General features: G+C 39.4%; 1 long non-coding RNA gene across 1 annotated transcript; it reads left to right on the top strand.

Annotated features, from left to right (window-relative positions):
* Positions 1–509: 509 nt before the first annotated feature.
* LOC145136521 (uncharacterized) lies at positions 510–937 on the top strand. Its single transcript, XR_013720506.1, has 3 exons — positions 510–595; positions 692–766; positions 861–937. It is a non-coding gene; the product is annotated as an uncharacterized LOC145136521 (long non-coding RNA).
* The last annotated feature ends 19,486 nt before the right edge of the window (positions 938–20,423 follow it).

Genomic DNA, 20,423 nt, shown 5'->3' with positions numbered 1-20,423 from the left:
ATTAACATTGCCACACCTTCAGGTATTACAGTGATTAGGTTGAAACGCATCTAAAAAATGTCGTTGATGTACTCCCTCACTTGCCCCATAATTTTCTCCACTAAAAGAACCCTCTCCAACTCTTTCATCTCTTTCTTCCATCGGAACACACCAGTTGTTACTCCATTTCATCAAAAGGTTTCCTTCACTTCTTGCTCAAGAGGCTCGGATTTGGATGACGAATTACAAGCAGAAGAAGATGCTTTTTCTGGCAGTCGACAAATAACCAATTACACTGGCGTTTGGCTCGAAGAGAGCGTTGAAGATGTTGGAAAGACCAGGCTCGATACTTGGATTTCTACTCGGATAAATGGCATCAGTAGATCTAGGGTTCAATCAAGCATTCGGTCAGGAATCGTCTTCGTCAATCATCGTGTTATTGTTAAGGTAAAGTTCAGTTGCTTAATTTTGAGATCAAACAAATTACGCCTCATATTCAAATTTAATTCAATGTTTTAGATTCTTAGGAGTTATCTTTGTATATGCTGAATTGGACAATGAAGATGTTGGAAAGCCTGTTGGAGATTATTTTGGCATCACAGGAGATGCTCCACAAGTAAGACACTTCTCCATTATCCATCTTTTCTCCTTTTCATTTTTATTTTTTTTACTTTTTGCAAAATGGAATGTAAATATTGGATGTCAAAACCAGGTTATTGGATATACTGGAAATGATGATGGGAAGAAATTCGTGTTTGACCAAGATTTGACCTTTGAAAACCTTAAGGTATTAAAATTATCAATGGTCTTCAATTAACAATGTAAGAATCCAATTGGGTGTTTCTTGATGTCTTAATGTCCTTTTTATATCAAATTTCCAGGCTTTTGGGGAGGGCTTTTTGGAAGAAAAGCTTAAAGTTTTCTATAAATCTGATCCAATTCCTGAGAATGTAAGTTGTTATTTTATGGATTTTGGTTTCCAAATATTTATTCTGAGAGTAAGTTATAACTTTTTCTTTTGATAATTGTTAGAATGATGGTGATGTGAAGATAGTAGTTGAGAATAACTTTGATGGTATTGTCTTGGATGAGTCAAAAGATGTTCTACTAGGGGTAAGATGGAATCGAGGAGGGAATGGAATGGTCAATTCCATCATGGAATGGAATGAAAAATTACAATATAACCCATTTTTATCTATATGTAGATTGATGCACCATGGTGTGGGTATTGTCAAGCTCTAGAAGCAACTTACAACAAACTTGCTAAACATTTACGTGATATTGATTCCTTAGTAATAACAAAGATGGATGGAACTATAAATGAACATCCAAAGGCAAAGGTAATTTTTTTTTAATTTTAATGTTTTGAATCTTAAAGGTTTTTTAGTTAAGTCCAAACGTGATTTCTGATTTTGGATTTTGAACTTTGGAAGGCTGATGGGTACCCGACAATTCTTTTTTATCCAGCAGGAAACAAAAGCTTTGATCATGTAAGTGATATTTGGATAGATAAATTATGGTATGCATTCTGTCAGAATTACTAGCAACACATGTTTTATGTAATTGTTTAAAAAGGTAATTAATTTGTCTGTGATTTTGAATTCCAATTTCTATTGTCCCTCGTTATTGTATATTTGGAATCTAAAATTATATTAGCAGTAAATACAATACTTTTGAATGTATTCTATTTATTCTGTCAGAATGTATTCTGCCAGAATAAAATCTATGTATTCTGCCAGAATGTATTTTATGTATTCTGTCATATTCTATGTATTCTATCAGAATATATAAAGTGATAGTTAATTGCAAGTAACATGTTTTTAACCATTATTAGTTTATGTTGTATTTGTGATAGGAATGACCGGAAGAATGCGTTGAAGACCTAATAGGAATAACTTGAAGAATGAATAAAGATTGATCATACTCACAATTTAAGAATGTTGTTATTTTTTAAAAAATTTATTCATTTTTGTTGATATTCTTTTATAATATGTATAATTATATTACAATGCATAAGGCTTTTAGTCTGTAAGAATATATGTATAAATTTGTATTTAAGTTCGGATGTATAAGAATATGTTAGAATGTTGTTATTTTTCAACATCAGATTCAAGAATTTTGTTATTCTTCAATAATATTCTAATATAATAAAATTATGAAAGAATAGCATTCTAGGAAAAAAAATTCTGATAGAATAAAATCGGTTATGTTAACAAATTAAGTTAGAATTAAAATTGAATTAATTAAAAAAATTCGGATTTTTAAAATTAGGAGAATTAATTATCCCTAAAAATCCGAAAATTTCCTTTTATAAATGTAGTTAATTGTCCAAAATACCCTTTTGCTAAAATTTGTGTGATTATATGGTATATGTTATCCCATTTTAATACCATACACTCTCAAATCATGTCCATTGATTAATTACATCCGTTGGTCCAGATCTGTGCATTTTCGCACACAATAGTTAGTAAAAACAAAATAACCTAAGCCTATATATATATATATATATATATATATATATATATATATATATATATATATATATAGTTAGGTTCAGGTGTTTAAAGTAATTATTGTGTTATTGTATGCATAAATGTAGACCAATCATTTTAAAAACCTAGATATGGGTAAATTTGTAATCTTAGCTTTTAATTAATTTTGGTAATTAATTATTCAAATCATAAACCCTTTAATTTAGGCAAAATCATTTACATTTACCGCTTTAAAACCCTAGACAGAAAACATCGACCTTTTACAATCAAGCAGCTCCCGGCTACTCCTCATCCTCCCGTCCTCGTTGGCAAGCGAAAGCCTTTTCTCTCTTCTTCTCGGCTCAATCTTGATTCCGTAGTCCATTTCCTTCTACTTCATCGCCGTCGTTTACCGCCGGAGATATCAATTAAATCACATAGACGCCCACAGCCGCACAGCAACGTAGGATCGTCGTTCTCATTCATCGCTCCCTGAAAAATTCACGGAGATGGCGATGACAGTCGAAGGTGAGCCACTTCTAATTTCCAGTTGCAGTTACCTTCCTCATCCGATTGTATTGTTCATTTGTTGTTAATTTAAACCTAGAAGATGATGATGATGATGTTATTTAGAAGCTGTGTGGGTAACAGTAGCAATCAAGTTTTGGGGCTAATATCCAAGTTCAAATTGATCTCAGTTCTAACTTCTATTTTTGATCAAATACGGATCAACACATCAAAGATCATCAAGAAGTACAACAAATAGATATACGTAGGCGTATAACTTGTTATTAAATCCAAAAGTCAATTTTCATCTCGGCTTTTCCCTTTTCTTTCAGTTTACTGATTTAATTTCCATTGAAATTGATGATTGGTATGTCGATTCTCAGCGGATTCAAGATATAAATCCCTGTTTAATTAGTGGATTCAATTGACTTTTGCTGTCTAGAAATGGTCATTGGATAGTTCTTGATGAACTTAATCTCGCCCCTTCTGATGTTCTAGAAGCATTAAATCGGTTTGTGTATTTTATACCATTCCAATTCTATCGGAATAGAATCACGAATTCAAATTCTATCGGAATGGAAACACGAATTCTAATTTTGTTGGAATGGAATATGGATTTTTTTCTCATTGATTATACATGTTCTACAATTTTTTGTTATTGATTTTGGTGCAGTTAACAAGTCCGCATATTTTTCGAAAGGAATATAGTTTTTTATTTATCATTTGCTAATGCGTTATTGGATTCTAAACTACAATTGGATTTGTTTTCACAAAAATTGATGCTTGAAGAAGTTGATGCATGAAGAACGGACAACAAAATTAAAAGTGTTTCTTAGCAACATTATTCTTTTAGAAAGAATTAGTGTATTTGTTAGATTTTGATGTTTTATTCCCGATTTGAAAGTTTTTTAGTTTTATTCTTTAACAATAAATGTAATTCTTAACAATTGTTATATGTATTCTATAAGAATTAATGTAATTTTTATTTTAATTCTTCAATTGCTGGTTCGAGAATTTGTTATTCGATAAGCAATTTTTAAAGTCATGATCAAGAAATATGTTCAAGAATATTTTTATTATTTTATTGTTCTAAATTTTTTTTTAACATACTCAATCATATTCTGTCAGAATGTCCGAATTAAAAACCTTATAATTAGTAAAAATCGGATTTTTAAAATAAATAGAATCTATAATCGCTTAAAATATGCAAATTTCCTTTATTAAATATATATTAATTGACTAAAATACCCTTCTAGTTAAATTGGATGGTATTTTTCACGTATATTTAATTCAATAATATGTATTAATCACTTTCTTAAAATAAGTAAAAATGATTGGCCCACATTTATGCACACAATAATTACTTTGAATAGAATAACCTAAGCCTATATATATATATATATATATATATATATATATATATATATATATATATATATATATATATATATTCATTAGAATGTATCTTTTCCATAAAAACAAGATGCTTAATTTGAGGTCAAATGACTAATCTATAACTATTAAGAAACATCAAGGTTCTAAATAACGTGAGGCGTGGCTTGGCGGCAAGGTAAAGGTTAAGCCATGACAAGCCTTGGCGAGTCATGGCGTTTTTCAAGGCGTGACTATTTTCTATATATTACAAGAGATAAATCATATAATTATTGATTTTTATCAAGTATATCAATTTTTTAGAAGTGTTATATTAGTATTTAATATAAAAAGTTAACAAAAACTCAATTATTTTAGTCCCGATAAAAAATAAAAAATAAAAAACAAAAAAAACTCGCGCCTTATATGAGCCTCACCTCAAAGCCCATTAATTATTCTAGTCCATTTGCTTGATCTTGGATGGTCCATTAATAACCCAATCATCAAGGCCCAATAGAAAGGCCCAACAATAAACCCAAGTGAAATTAGGGTTTCTCATAAAATGATGATTAGGGTTAAGTTTCCTACTTAACCCATTAAGGACTTAATCCACTAAGGACTTAATCCATTAAGTCCAATATTGCTTAGATTAATCTTTGTCAATGATTATTATTTAATATTTCAAACTATTAAATAATTCTCGTGTGTCCCGGTTAATTCCCCAAATTAGGGTTTTATTGGCATTAGGGTTTTCCAATCCAAATATTAGCCCATTTATCAATTTGTTGGGCTTTTAGGTCAATTAGGGATTTATTGGGCCTATTAGGCCCACTAGAATATCATTAAGCCCATTATGGTTTTATTTGGGTCAATTAGGGTCCATTAGAGCTTACAAGGCCCATTAGGGTTTCAAGCACCCTAAACGAATCGAACTCAACGAGGCGGCAGCCACCACCCTAAGGTGGTGGTTTTCAATTTCTTTCCATTATTCCATTTTTACAATTTACAATGAAAATACCAAAATAAACGCACACACACACACTACACTAAAATAAACACACACATACACGCAACCACCCTTACGGTGGTGGCGGTGGCTCTTCCATGAACTCTGGATAACCAAAACACCCAAACACACATAACTAATAGAAATACAACCACACACACCTAAAACACATGGTAATACATGCACACAACCACCTTTCATGGTGGCTGGTGGCGGCGGAGGATGACAGCAGACAGCAGGTGGCAGATTGGTGACAACAAATGGCGGTGATGACTTGGTATAATCAAAAGGAACGAAAGACTGGAGGAAATAGCTCACGGTTAGCCTCACTGGGGATCTTCTATTCGTTCACTGCCAGAGCTTCCTCTTTCACGGCTCCTCCCGTCAGTCTCGGCGACCAACCGACCGTTCTCAACGTCAATAGCAGCAGCGGGGATGTAACAGTGGCATAAGTCGACAAGGTAGTAAGCGGGAATGGTGGCTATCGGACTTGAAGTGACACCATCGCCTTAACAGATGGCGAAGGGTGGTGGCTTCGTTCTTTAACGGTTGAGGCTCCTACCTAGTTCGTTTCTCCGGCGAGAATCCATTCGTTCGCAGCCCACACTTCGCCATGTATAGCTCGACACCCGGTCTCGCTTGGTCCTTGTCGTTCACGGTGTCGCCGGCAGCAGATGGCGACCTGGTCCGCATCGGATACGTGAGTGGAAGGGAGGTGGTGGCTGGGGAGTCAGAAGGTGGTGGCGGCTGAATGAATCCCTAGGGTTAGGGTTTATCGGAAGCTATATACCCGGCCACCTCAAACCTTTAGCCATAATGCCAAGATCAACCCTCCCCTTTCTCTTTTCTTTCAAAGTAAATCCAATATTTACTACTTAAACCCTTAATATTAAAATTCATTACAACTTAAGTACGAAATGTACCAAACAGCCCCCTATTCCCATAATCTCTTCAAATGAAGTCCCATAAATTCCCATTTAGTCACTACTTTCGAAATCCTTCACATATTACGTCCTAATAATTACCAAACGGACCTCAACCCTCAAACTTCTATACAATTTAATCCGAAAATCACATTTTAACCCACAACTTCTATAATTATGACTTTTAACTCCTCGAAACTAACGCCTTGCTCAATTATTATTGACTTTAGGGCTTCTATACCTTTATTTATTATTTATTATTTATTTTTTTAAACGGGGTGTTACAAAAGGGGAAGAAGAGGAAGACCCCTTCGAAGGGTACCAAGGGAAAGTCTCTTAATGGTTCCTCTTCAAGTGGGACCAAGAAAGGTCCCATTCCTCCTTCTTCAAACCCAAAGGAAGCACAATGCTTCTACTGCCACGAAAAGGGGCACTGGAAGCGAAGCTGCCCTAAGTACTTGCAGGATGTAAAGGATGGGAAAGTCAAACCCACCCATGCAGGTATTTATACCATATTGTCTAAAAACTCATTGCATACTAACTCTTGGGTGCTTAATACAGGTTATGGTATTCACATTTGTACTGATTTGCAGGGCCTAAGAAGTAGTGAAGAAGTGGAGCACGGGAAGATAAACTTAATCATGGGCAATAGGAAAGCATCACCTGTGACCAAGATTGGAGTTTATTCTTTATTGCTTAAGAATGGGTTAACTTTAGATTTGAATAAATGTTGTTACTCGTAAGAAATGGCGAGAAATATTATTTCCCTTCATAGTTTGTACAAGCAAGGATTCACTTTTTCATTTGATAATAAAATTGGTGCTATTGATGCTTTTTATAATGATGTGTTTTATTTTAAAGCATTACCTTGTGATGGTGTGTATGAAACTATGTCGATTGTAGACAACTTAGGAAATAATGTATTTCATATTGATTCTATGATTACCTTGGATAAAGCATCCTTGTGTCATTTTCGTCTTGGACATGTCAACAAGAAGCGCATAGGCCAACTCCAAAAGGCTAGAGTTTTGGAATCATTTGACCTAAAACCAGATGATAGTTGCGAGTCTTGTTTGCTTGGAAAAATAACAAAGTCACCCTTCACTGGTACTTGTGAGAGGAGTGAAGGTTTGTTGGACCTCATACACACAGATGTGTGTGGACCCTTCAAAACCGCCACTAGGGATGCTAATCGCTACTGTGTGACTTTTACTGATGATTACAGTAGATATGGATATATCTACTAAATCAAGCATAAGTCAGAAACCTTTGAAAAGTTCAAAGAGTTCAAGCAGGAAGTGGAGAATCAACTGGGCAGGAACATCAAGATGCTCCGATCTGATCGGGGAGGAGAGTATCTTAGTATTGAGTTCCTTGACTATCTTAAGGAATGTGGGATTGTCTCACAATTGACACCTCCTAGGACACCACAACTGAATGGTGTGGCTGAGAGGTGCAATCGAACCTTGTTGGACATGGTTCGTTCCATGATGAGTCGAGCTTCGTTACCAATCTCATTCTGGGGGTATGCCTTAGCGACTGCCGCCCATATCCTTAATCTAGTCCCTACCAAAAAGGTTGCCAAAACACCTCACGAGATGTGGACTGGGAAAGTTCCTAATTTAGGCCACATCAAGATTTGGGGTTGCGAGGATTTCGTGAGGCGCGAGTCTCATGACAAGCCCGAACCTCGAAATGAGAGGTGTATTTTCATCGGCTACCCACAGAAATCCTTTGGTTACCTCTTCTACAGACCCAGTGAGAATGTGGTCTTTGTGGCAAGGAGAGGAGTCTTTCGTGAGAGATAATTTATAAGCCAAGGAGACAGTGAGAGGCAAATTGACCTTGAAGAACTTCCAGAGTCAAGCGGTGAAGGAACCTCAAACACTAGCGACCAACCTGAGGAGGAAACTCCTGTTGAGCCGATAGATGAGTCCGTACCTCCGAGGTGTTCCACTAGAGTTTAGAACACACCTGATTTTTATTATGGTTATCACATCACTACTGAAGGTGATACATTTATCAGTGACAGTACACTGATAGATTTGGATGAACCTAATAATTACAGGGAAGCCATGGCAGGCCCCGAGTCTGCTAAATGGAAGGAGGCTATGGACAGCGAGATTCAGTCCATGTATGAAAATCAAGTTTGGAGCTTAGTTGAAAATGTACCGGGTCGTAAGACAGTTAGGTGCAAATGGATCTTCAAGAAGAAGACCGACATGGATGGGAAGGTGCACACTTACAAAGCGCGACTAGTGGCGATGGGCTTTACTCAAACTCCGGGAGTTGACAATGATGAGACCTTCTCACCAGTAGCGAAGATCAAGTCTATTAGAGTTTTGCTAGCCATAGCTGCATTTTATGATTATGAAATATGGAAAATGGATGTCAAAACCGCTTTCCTTAATGGAAAGTTGGCTGAGGATGTTTATATGAATCATCGAGATGGTTTTGTCGATGCAAAGTACCCTAATAGAGTGTGTAAGCTTGTGAAATCCATTTATGGATTGAAACAAGCATCTCGCAGATGGAATCTTTGCTTCGATGAGAAAGTCAAAGAGTTTAGTTTTTCAAGGAGTGAGGATGAGTCCTGTGTATATGTTAGGGCTAGTGGGAGCATAGTTAGCGTTTTGGTACTGTATGTGGATGACATACTACTCATAGGGAATGACATCCCAACTTTGCAGGAGGTTAAGTCCTGGCTTGGGAAGTGTTTCGCTATGAAGGACCTTGGAGAAGCTGCCTATATCCTAGGGATAAGAATACTGAGAGACAGGAGTAAAAGACTAATTGGACTTAGTCAGAGTACCTACTTGGATAAGGTGTTGAAGAGGTTCAACATGGAGAATTCCAAGAAAGGAGACTTACCGATCCAACACAATGCCATACTGCGTAAGACTTAGAGTCCAAGTAGAGAGGCTGAGATAGTTGAGATGAGTCGATTACCATATGCTTCCGTTGTTGGCTCGATCATGTATGTTATGACTTGTACTCGTCCTAATGTGGCCTTTGCTTTGAGCATGGTCAGCAGATATCAGGGAAACCCTGGCAATGCTCATTGGATTGTGGCAAAGAATATTCTCAAGTACCTACGAAGGACTAAGGACTGGGTTCTTACCCTCGGTGGAAGTGATGACTTGAGAGTAGCAGGGTATAGCGATGCTAGTTTTCAGACTGATAGGGATAATTTCCGCTCTCAGTCAGGCTGGGTCTTTACCCTGAATAGAGGAACAATTACTTGGAAAAGTTCCAAGCAGGAGACAGTAGCTGATTCTACTTGTGAATCAGAGTACATAGCAGCAAGTGAAGCGGCAAAGGAGGCGATATGGCTAAAGAACTTTATTGGAGACCTTGGAGTTGTACTAGCCATACAGGAGCCTATGGAGATTTTTGGTGACAGCAATAGTGCGGTTGTCTTAGCCAAGGAACCAAGAGATCATGGCAGATCCAGACATATTGACAGAAAATATCACTTCATAAGACACAAGATAGAAGAAGGACTCCTCGTGGCAAAGAGGGTATCGTCAGAAGAGAACCCTGCGGATCCCCTCACGAAGGGACTGACCAGGGTTAGACATCTGCAGCATGCGAGGAGCATCGGTCTGAGAGACGATATTAGTTATAATAATTAGATAGCTATTTTTGAAACTTGTAAATTGTAATTGACATTTGATGATTAAATAAAAGTTGTTGTTTATTTATAAGGAAGGTGTTACTATCTTATGTTAATCGTTTACTATTGTTTCAATTTTGCATGTTTTGACTTCCAGAATAATTATTTTATTCAAAACTCTCCACAGTCGGTCATACGTTGGAAGTAGGTAGTGAATTAAGGCTGTCATGAATTTGGCTTGTAAGATTTGTCTAAGGTGCATTAGACATGGCAATGGTTGCTACAACATTCATGAATGCTCATAAGGTCTGAGTATTGGATTAAACCCACGCTCACTTGTATCACTTCATGGAATCTATCTCGAGTGATCGTGAGACGGTAATATGATATATATCTTCAAACCTAGAGATATGAGTTGTTGACTATGAGTTGGTTATCCATTGATTGTACAAAAATGCATCAGTAACTTGATGTCATAAAACGTGCTTTTGTGCATAATTCAACTAATAGTTAGTACAAGCATATGAGTCGAAGTTTATCTGTTCCTTCTAGCAATAGAAGCGATATTTGGGCCCCTTGACGATTTGGTTTTGACTTATGTGCCAGGCCCGGTCAGAACCTGATTGATGTGTTCAATTTAGTTCTATGTCAAACAAATCAGAGATCGAGAAACAACTGCTGGTCAATAAGTACGACATTGTTCCATGTATTTGTCCGGCTGATATCTTGAGAACAGAGGATTATATGATCACTTATCTAAAATGGCGCTTCATAGTTCAACAGAGTTTTAAAGAGCTACGATTGTTGGTTGGTTCCTGAAGTTATACTTGCAACTATAATTATCAGACTTATCCAAGTGGGAGACTGTTGGATAAGGTGTCTAAGTCTGTAACTATATTTGGTATGAACTTGACCCGACCCGGCATGGTCCATTTGTGTTGCACTTCACCTAACCATTTGTATGGATATACTATTGAGAATAAGATGTTTATGATCTATTACTATATTATAAGTTATAATATATTAATATGAAATCATATTATTTAATTAGTGTTGATCAAGAATTGATTTTGGAATTAATTTAATGATCAAAAGAGGCTAACTAATATGGACTCTTACATATATATGGATAGGGCTAAGATTTATTTAGGATGGGCTAAGAGTATATGGAAGTCCATGAATCATCCATCGAGATTTTAACCCATGGATCCTAGGTAAATGAAGAGTCATGGGTATTAGGGTTTAACCCTAATCCTCCATACTATATAAAGAGGTCATTGGTTCTAGAATTGGCACTAGTGTGTGTGAGAAACAAGAGTGGGCCGATTTTAGTGAGCATCATATTCTCTCAAGTATTTCCAAGTTGTTTTGGGTGATTTGTGACACCACTTGAGGCATCCACACTATTGGTGCTAGGCTCTAAAACTCCAAGCAATCAACCACAAAAGAAAGGTATGTTATTCTACTTAAAGCTTTATATTACAAGTACCCCATAACATGCTAGTTAGGTTGTAAACCTTGGAAATCAAATTTGCATGTATTTTAGAGAAAACATAGATCCAAGGTTTCTAGGGTTGCAGGTCGAGGGTTGTGTTAGAGCCTCTTTGCCTTTTCTTGTCTGATGAAGGCTTTCGGCTTGAAGCATGACTCGAACACCTTATTGGGATATAGACAACGTGGGTTCAACTCATGATGATCATGGTTGGATTGGTAGTTAGACAGTAAGTGTCACACCCCGAAACCGATGGCGGAAACGTTCCGGGGCGGGGTGACGTCATGTAGAGTATCACAACCAATGTACATAGCAAGCATAGTAAACACAACCATTACATTACATAAGAAAGTTTTACATTTGTTTGAAAATAAAGTACTACAAGTTTTCTTAGATACATAGGTTAGAACAAAAGTAAAGACGAGTCTTCTATATGCTCCGTCTTATTCAAAAGGTTAGCAGGAGTACATGTCTATGGATGCCCTGAGAATACAAGCAGTTTTTAAAATATCAGCATAAAGCTGGTGAGTTCATAAGTGGTTTGTTTTCTTATGAAAAATGTTCGTTTCCTTTAGTTTCATGAACAGTTGATATCCAAGAAAATCCCGTATTTTCTTATAAAAGTAGTTTGGTTATCCCTTTTGTTACACAATTTGAATCAAGAAAATCCTGCAAATTTCCTTATGAAAATATGATTTGATTTCTCGTTAGATGTACCACACATCCTTGTCTATGAAAAGTTACGTCATTCCAAGAAAACCCTATGTTTTTTTATGTAAAACATTCGTTGGTTATCGATTCTGAAATAATGTGTACAAGTACCTACCATACTTGTATGTTTGAGTGAAACATACTGAATGACTAGTATCCCGTAGTAAGCATATTAGTTTTGATACGTACACAAACTAATAAGTAAGTAGTGAACTGGTAGTAATCAAAGACAGTTATTACTAGGTGGATTGTTCACTAGGTTCGTTATTACTTTATCAGTAAATCTCCATTATCTAAGTTGCGAGTTCCATAACCATACGATAGACTAGACATGGCAATAAGAAGTCCATCGTCGTTTTATGACTTTTGTCACCCATGGACCTGACGATCCAACTGTAGCTAGCAGCAGGGTGCGGGGTAGTCAGTCCCGTATAGATCTATACACTCAAGTCACGCTCTCCCTCCAAGAGATTCTGGTTACGGGAGTAGTCCTCCACTCTCGTAATCTGTGTGGAGTGTTACCGAGGACGTGTCTCCAATCATAAGAATAATGAGCTTTACAAGTAATAGTATAGAAAATCCCGGTTTATGAAATGACATGAAATCCTTGTGAAATGTAAAAATGTAACATTTTATAATGAGTTTCACAATTGGTTTTGAAAACTATCTCCACGAGTTAGACGGTTGGTTAAAGCGGATTTTCAATGTTTAAAACATATTGAACATGTAGTTATGTTATACGAAATAACAGATTTGAGTACAAGCTTCGTTGTACTTTTGCTTGTATTCCCCCCCTGAAAACATGAAAAACACAGAAAATGGTGTAGGGGTATGAACTCACCTGACGAGAATGTGCCGATTTAGATGCTATGTATCAGTTTAGGGCTTGAACACGCGTGAGGTTCCTATGTAACATGAAGAGATACATAATTGTATCTAATTAGACTTTGATTTTACCAAGATAGTAGGATAATACACTCCGAGGCACGAAAACACTTCAATTCAAGTGTTAGGGATGATACGGGTTGTATCTAAGGAGTGTAGGGCCTAGATAAGGTGTTTACTCTTCAAGTGTAAACCCTTAGGGGAGTTTACGGTCCAAAGACCATATCCCCCATGAGTTTACGGCCGTAAACTCATGGGTGTGGTAGTTTGAGTGATCCAAGGTCTTTATTTTGCACACGGGAAATTTCTAAGGTTGATTCCATGGCTTAGGAATTGATCGAGACATGAAATGGCCTAGGAATTAGGGTTTACGGTCCTTGGACCACCCTGGGGAGTTTACGGTCGTAAACTCAAGGGTTTACGGTCCTGGGACCACCCTTGGGGAGTTTACGGTCGTAAACACATGGGTTTACGGCCGTAAACCCACCTTTGTCCATGTTTGTCCATTTTCCATGTGTTTTGGTGGTTTGTAGGCCATTCATGCAAGTTCTAGACTCAATTACAAGCCATGCAAGGTGTTTGGACCATTAAAACACCCTTGGAAGGTGTTTACGGTTTTGGGAGACGTTCCCAAACCGTAAACTCGAGTTTATGCTCATTTGGACATGTTTTAGGGTTCTAAGATCATTCAAGCAAGTTTCAAGGCCATTAGACATGCATTGGAGGGGTTAAGGAGCATCAAAACCCCATGAAAGGGTGTTTACGGTTCTTGAACATTCAAGGACCGTAAACTCATGTTCATGGCCAAAAACTCATGACCTTGTGGTTCTAACTCCATGCATGTAAGGATCTAAGCATTAGAAGAGGTTTGGAAGGGTCTTGGGGCTTCAAAACCCCCATTAATGGAGTTTATGGTTTTTGGGAGTCTCCCCAAACCGTAAACACGAGTTGTTGATGCATTTGAGAGTTTAAGACATGGATTTGCATGCATGTTAGGATAAACCACTAGTTAGGAAGGATCACTTACCAAATTGGAGCTTGAAAGTGAAGATCCTTGAGAGAAATCCGATTTTAGAGAGAGAAAGTAGAGAGAGAAAGTTCAAGTGTGGGAAAAGCTCAAATGGTGGTCACTCCACCCTTTTATGTGTGACTAGAGTTAGTGACCCGGTGGGAATACACCCAACACCGGCATTAAACGGAGCTTAATATTTTACCCGGGTAATAACCATTACCCGTATTAGTCGTAGTCTAGAAATTCTCAAAAGATTATTTAGAGTGTTTTCGCTCAAATAAATATTTCGTTTCAACACATAGGAAATAATAATAATAGTTCTAAATGAATTATTTAATTTGAAAGTTAACGGAAAAACCCAAAATAAAATAAATTTTATTAACGGCATGGGTTACGTTAACGGAATATCTTTCGGGTTGTCACATTATCCCCCCGTTAGAGGAAATTTCGTCCCGAAATTTAGAATTTAGATACAAATCATGGAACTGGAAAGAGATGCGGGTATTTCGTTTTCATCGAGTCTTCGCGTTCCCAAGTGAATTCGGGTCCCCGCTTGGCATTCCAGCGAACCTTCACTATCGGGATGCGGCTTTGTTTCGTTCGTTTGATCTCTCTATCCATGATTTCGATGGGCTCTTCCACAAAGTTCAGGTTTTCGTTGATTTCGATCTCATCCATAGGAATCACAAGGGTCTCATCAGAAAGACACTTTTTAAGGTTTGAGACGTGGAAGACAGGGTGAATATTGCTAAGTTCATGAGGTAATCGGAGTCTGTAAGCTACGGGACCAATCCTGGCTAGGATTTCGAAAGGTCCTATGTACCTTGGGTTAAGTTTTCCACGCTTTCCGAAGCGTATCATGCCCTTCCAGGGTGAGACTTTCAACAAGACACGGTCTCCAACCTGGAATTCCAAGGGTTTTCGTCGTTTATCGGCGTAGCTCTTTTGTCTATCTCGGGAGGCCTTAAGTCGTTCTCGGATTTGTACGATCTTTTCAGTGGTTTCGCGGATGATTTCTGGACCAGTGAGAGTGCTGTCAGGGACTTGTCCCCTGACCAGCTGCGTGTCACCCACCTCAGCCCAGCACAGAGGGGATCTGCACTTGCGGCCATAGAGGGCTTCGAAAGGCGCAGCGTTGATGCTGGTATGGTAGCTGTTGTTATATGAAAATTCAACCAAAGGAAGATGAGTATCCCATGACGCGCCGAAGTCGATGACGCAGGCTCTCAACATGTCTTCCAAGGTTTGGATGGTTCTCTCACTCTGTCCATCTGTTTGAGGATGGTAAGCTGTGCTCATATCCAGCTTAGTTCCAAGAGCCTTCTGTAGTGACTGCCAGAACCTAGAAGTGAACCTGCTATCCCGGTCGGAAATGATAGACACAGGTACACCGTGCAGTCGGACCACCTCTTGGATGTAGATTCGCGTGAGTCTTTCCATTTTGAAGTTTTCCTTGATAGGAAGGAAGTGAGCAGATTTGGTCAGTCGGTCGACAATTACCCAAATGGCGTCGTACCCACTCGGAGATTTGGGTAACTTGGTAATGAAATCCATAGTAATCATTTCCCATTTCCATTCAGGTATTTCGGGTTGTTCGAGTAGACCGGAGGGTTTTTGACATTCGACCTTCACTTTGGCGCAAGTCAGGCACTTGCCCACGAAGGTAGCGATTTCGGCCTTCATATTTGGCCACCAGTATAGTTTCTTGAGATCCAAGTACATCTTATCCGAACCTGGGTGTACGGAGTATTTTGTATTATGAGCTTCGTTCATGACAACCTCTCTGAAGCCTCCGAACCTTGGGGTCCAGATCCGGTCCATGAAACAATAGACTCCGTCGTTTCTGATCTCAAGATTCTTATCCATTCCTCTCAGGGCTTCGCCTGACACGTTTTCTGGTCTTAAGGCTTCCAGCTGAGCCTCTTTGATTTGCGCGGATAAGTGGGAATGGATAGTCATAGTCAGTGCCTTCACCTTACGACCTGAGTATTCCTTCCGGCTGAGGGCATCTGCCACCACATTGGCCTTGCCGGGATGGTAGCGGATTTCACACTCGTAGTCGTTGAGTAGTTCAACCCATCGCCGTTGTCTCATGTTCAGCTCCTTTTGGTCGAGGATATGCTGTAAGCTTTTATGGTCAGTAAAGATAGAGCACTTGGTTCCGTAGAGATAATGTCTCCAGATTTTTAATGCGAAGACCACTGTTCCCAATTCTAGGTCGTGAGTCGTGTAGTTGACTTCGTGTACTTTCAGTTGCCTGGAAGCATAGGCGATGACCTTGCCTCGTTGCATTAGAACACAACCGAGACCTTGATTGGATGCATCGCAGTAGACAACGAAGTCTTCCGTCCCATCGGGAAGGGACAGGATAGGTGCGCTGCACAAGGCTCGCTTCAGTGTTTGAAACGCAGTGTCTTGCTTTTCGCTCCAACAAAAGGGTACACCTTTCTGAGTTAGAGTGGTTAAGGGTTTGGCAATTTTGGAGAAATTTTGGATAAATCTGCGATAGTAGCCAGCGAGACCCAAGAATTGACGGATTTCGGTGGGTGTCTTCGGTGCCGACCAGTTTTCTATCGCTTTGATCTTGGAAGGATCCACGTGTATGCCCTCCTTGCTTACCACGTGACCAAGAAAAGTAACCTTCCGGATCCAGAATTCACATTTGGAGAATTTCGCGTATAGTTGCTCCGATCTAAGAGTTTCCAATACTAGCCTCAAGTGTTGTTTGTGATCCTCTTCGCTTTTGGAATAGACAAGTATGTCGTCGATGAACACGATAACAAACTTGTCCAGAAATGGACGACACACCCGGTTCATCAAATCCATGAACACCGCCGGCGCGTTGGTTAGACCGAAGGGCATAACTACGAATTCGTAGTGACCATATCGAGTCCGAAAGGCTGTTTTGGGAACGTCACCCTCATGGACTCGCAGCTGATGGTACCCTGATCTTAAATCGATTTTGGAAAAGTATCTAGCTCCTTGAAGTTGATCGAAGAGGTCGTCTATTCGAGGAAGAGGATAGCGGTTTTTGATCGTGAGCTTGTTCAGCTCTCTGTAATCGATACACATTCGAAAAGATCCATCTTTCTTTTTCACGAATAAGATCGGGGCTCCCCACGGCGAGGAACTCGGTCTGATGAATCCTTTACTGAGCAGCTCATTGAGCTGACTAGATAACTCCTGCATTTCCGCCGGAGCTAATCGATAAGGAGATTTGGCTACGGGGGTAGCTCCGGGGATTAAGTCGATACGAAACTCCACTTGGCGTTCCGGAGGGATTCCGGGGAGATCCTCTGGAAAGACATCAGGAAAGTTGCAGACTTCGGGGATGCTCTCGAGGCCTTTAACTTCCTGCTTTTCGTTAACGACATGGGCTAAGAATGCATAACACTCCTTTCGCAGAAGTTTCTGGGCTTTGATGCACGAAATGATGCGAAGGTTCGAACTGAGTTTATCCCCGTAGATTACAAGAGTTTCATCCGAAGGAAGATTGAAACGGATAGCTTTTTCGAAACAGAGGATGTCTGCACGATTGGGGCTCAACCAATCCATGCCAATGATGACATCAAAGCTTTTTATGGAGACTGGCATAAGGTCAATGAGAAATGAACGGTCGTTTAAGGATAGGGTACACCCTACGTATATCTCGTTAGTGCTCTCTTTCTCACCGTTAGCCATTTCGACGGTAAACTTTTTGGTTAACGGTTGGGATTTTTGTTTAAGAAATCATTTGAATGCATGACTAACAAAGCTCCTTTCAGCACCAGAATCGAAAAGAATGCATGCATAAGAGTTGTCGAGGAGAAACGTACCCGTGACAACGGTGGGGTCAACGACTGCCTCTTCTTGTCCCATGGTTAGAACTCTCCCGGTGTTGTTGGTTGTTGCTGCTTTGGGGCAGTCCCTTTTGAAATGCCCGATTTCCCCACAGCTGTAGCAGGCTCGACCAACACCCGCTCCAGAGGCTTGATTTGTTGGTTGGGCTGGGGTTCTACAAAATCGCATCGTATGCCCCCTTTTGCCACAGCTTGTGCATGACATCTCCCGGCACGGGCCGGGATTATGGTGGTAGTTACACTTGTCACACCGAGGAAGGGTGCCAGTGTACCTGCTGGTAGGAGCCTGAGTGGCAGGAGTAACAACAGGGGTAGTAGCAGCGTGGACCGCTACAATTTGCTGTTTCTTTGAGGATCCCTGCGAACCCTGACCTTTTAGTTTGTTCTAGGATTTCTTCTTGTTTTCACCGCTCCCTTTAGCCGGATCAGAGGCGGTGGCTATCTCCTCGGGATCGTCGCTATGATCAATCAGAAGTTGTGCCAAACACTTGGCGGTTTCCGGCTTCGCGGACAAAACATTTCCCTTGGTTGGCTGGGTCAGCCCCCAAATGAATCGTTCGATCTTTTTGCTTTCCGGGGATACCATTCCCGGACAAAGGAGTGCTAGGTCCTCGAACCTAGAAGTGTAGGAGGCAATGTCAGAACCCTTCATCTTTAGGGTCCAGAGTTCGTGTTCGAGTTTCTGCATCTCGCCCCGTGGGCAATACTGGGTTATCATGAGTTCCTTCAGTTTGTCCCAACCCATGGCATTTGCCACTGGCAGGGTTAAGGGCTTAACCCGGCCGTTCCACCAGGTTAACGCTTTGTTGAGGAAAGTGCAAGCGGCGTACTTCACTTTGTTGGATTCGGAGACTGCGCAAATCTCGAATATGGACTCAATCTTTTCAAACCATTGAGTCAGGGCAATCACACCTCCTTTGCCGTCGAAAGATGTGGGTTTTGCGTTCATGAAGTCCTTATAGGAGCACTCCTTTTGGTGTCCCTGTCCACTTTCCTGTGATTGAGGATGCACACCACTTCCCTGACCACCAGATCCACCGGAATTTATTTGCGACATGGCAGCAGCCACTGCAGCGGTAACAGCTGCCTGAAACATGACAGGATCAAATTGGGGAGGAGGCGGTGGTGGAAGAGTGTCGTTGCTTCTCCTGGTAGATCTCCTTCGGGGAGGCATCTTGATCTGAAATGACCAAGAAACAGGAGGATGGAATTTAGAGATATGAAGCAAGGATATATCTCATAATAATTTTTAGAGTGTTCTACTAAGCGATAGGACAGGAAAATTTACTTAAAGTAAGTAAACTATCGCTAAGGGAGGAATGAGTAGTAACACTCGGAACGGATTTCCATGAGGTATTTGGTTCGGACTAAAATACTCCCATAGTATTTTATGTTGAATGGATATTAGGTAAGTTATAGGCCTGCTGTACACCACAGTCACTCCCAAGCACATGTTGGCCGTGTCTCGAACGAATATAGTTGATCAGGCTATATTGACCCTAGACATGACTACATAACTGCCCAGGTTTAACCACAGTGTGCAACACCCAAATTTCTTATGCTTTGTTCTCTCCGCGATACAGATTTCGGTACTCGGGTATACTTGTACACTTTTATAAAATTTTAAAAGCATACTTTTAGTTTAGAGCACTTAGGCCCCTTTAGTGTTTATAGTTGTATACCATGTAAGGTTCGGTATACTTAGTTCACTATAAACAAGGGCTCTGATACCAATCTGTCACACCCCGAAACCGATGGCGGAAACGTTCCGGGGCGGGGTGACGTCATGTAGAGTATCACAACCAATGTACATAGCAAGCATAGTAAACACAACCATTACATTACATAAGAAAGTTTTACATTTGTTTGAAAATAAAGTACTACAAGTTTTCTTAGATACATAGGTTAGAACAAAAGTAAAGACGAGTCTTCTATATGCTCCGTCTTCTTCAAAAGGTTAGCAGGAGTACCTGTCTATGGATGCCCTGAGAATACAAGCAGTTTTTAAAATATCAGCATAAAGCTGGTGAGTTCATAAGTGGTTTGTTTTCTTATGAAAAATGTTCGTTTCCTTTAGTTTCATGAACAGTTGATATCCAAGAAAATCTCGTATTTTCTTATAAAAGTAGTTTGGTTATCCCTTTTGTTACATAATTTGAATCAAGAAAATCCTGCAAATTTCCTTATGAAAATATGATTTGATTTCTCGTTAGATGTACCACACATCCTTGTCTATGAAAAGTTACGTCATCCCAAGAAAACCCTATGTTTTCTTATGTAAAACATTCGTTGGTTATCGATTCTGAAATAATGTGTACAAGTACCTACCATACTTGTATGTTTGAGTGAAACATACTGAATGACTAGTATCCCGTAGTAAGCATATTAGTTTTGATACGTACACAAACTAATAAGTAAGTAGTGAACTGGTAGTAATCAAAGACAGTTATTACTAGGTGGATTGTTCACTAGGTTCGTTATTACTTTATCAGTAAATCTCCATTATCTAAGTTGCGAGTTCCATAACCATACGATAGACTAGACATGGCAATAAGAAGTCCATCGTCGTTTTATGACTTTTGTCACCCATGGACCTGACGATCCAACTGTA

This window comes from Lactuca virosa, chromosome 9, assembly GCF_052849685.1.
Source record: "Lactuca virosa cultivar CGN04683 chromosome 9, Lactuca_virosa_CGN04683_v6, whole genome shotgun sequence".
NCBI classification, from domain to species: Eukaryota; Viridiplantae; Streptophyta; class Magnoliopsida; order Asterales; family Asteraceae; genus Lactuca; species Lactuca virosa.
The sequence above is the reverse complement of the archived record's forward strand: the minus strand, read 5'-3'. Positions and strand labels throughout refer to the sequence as shown.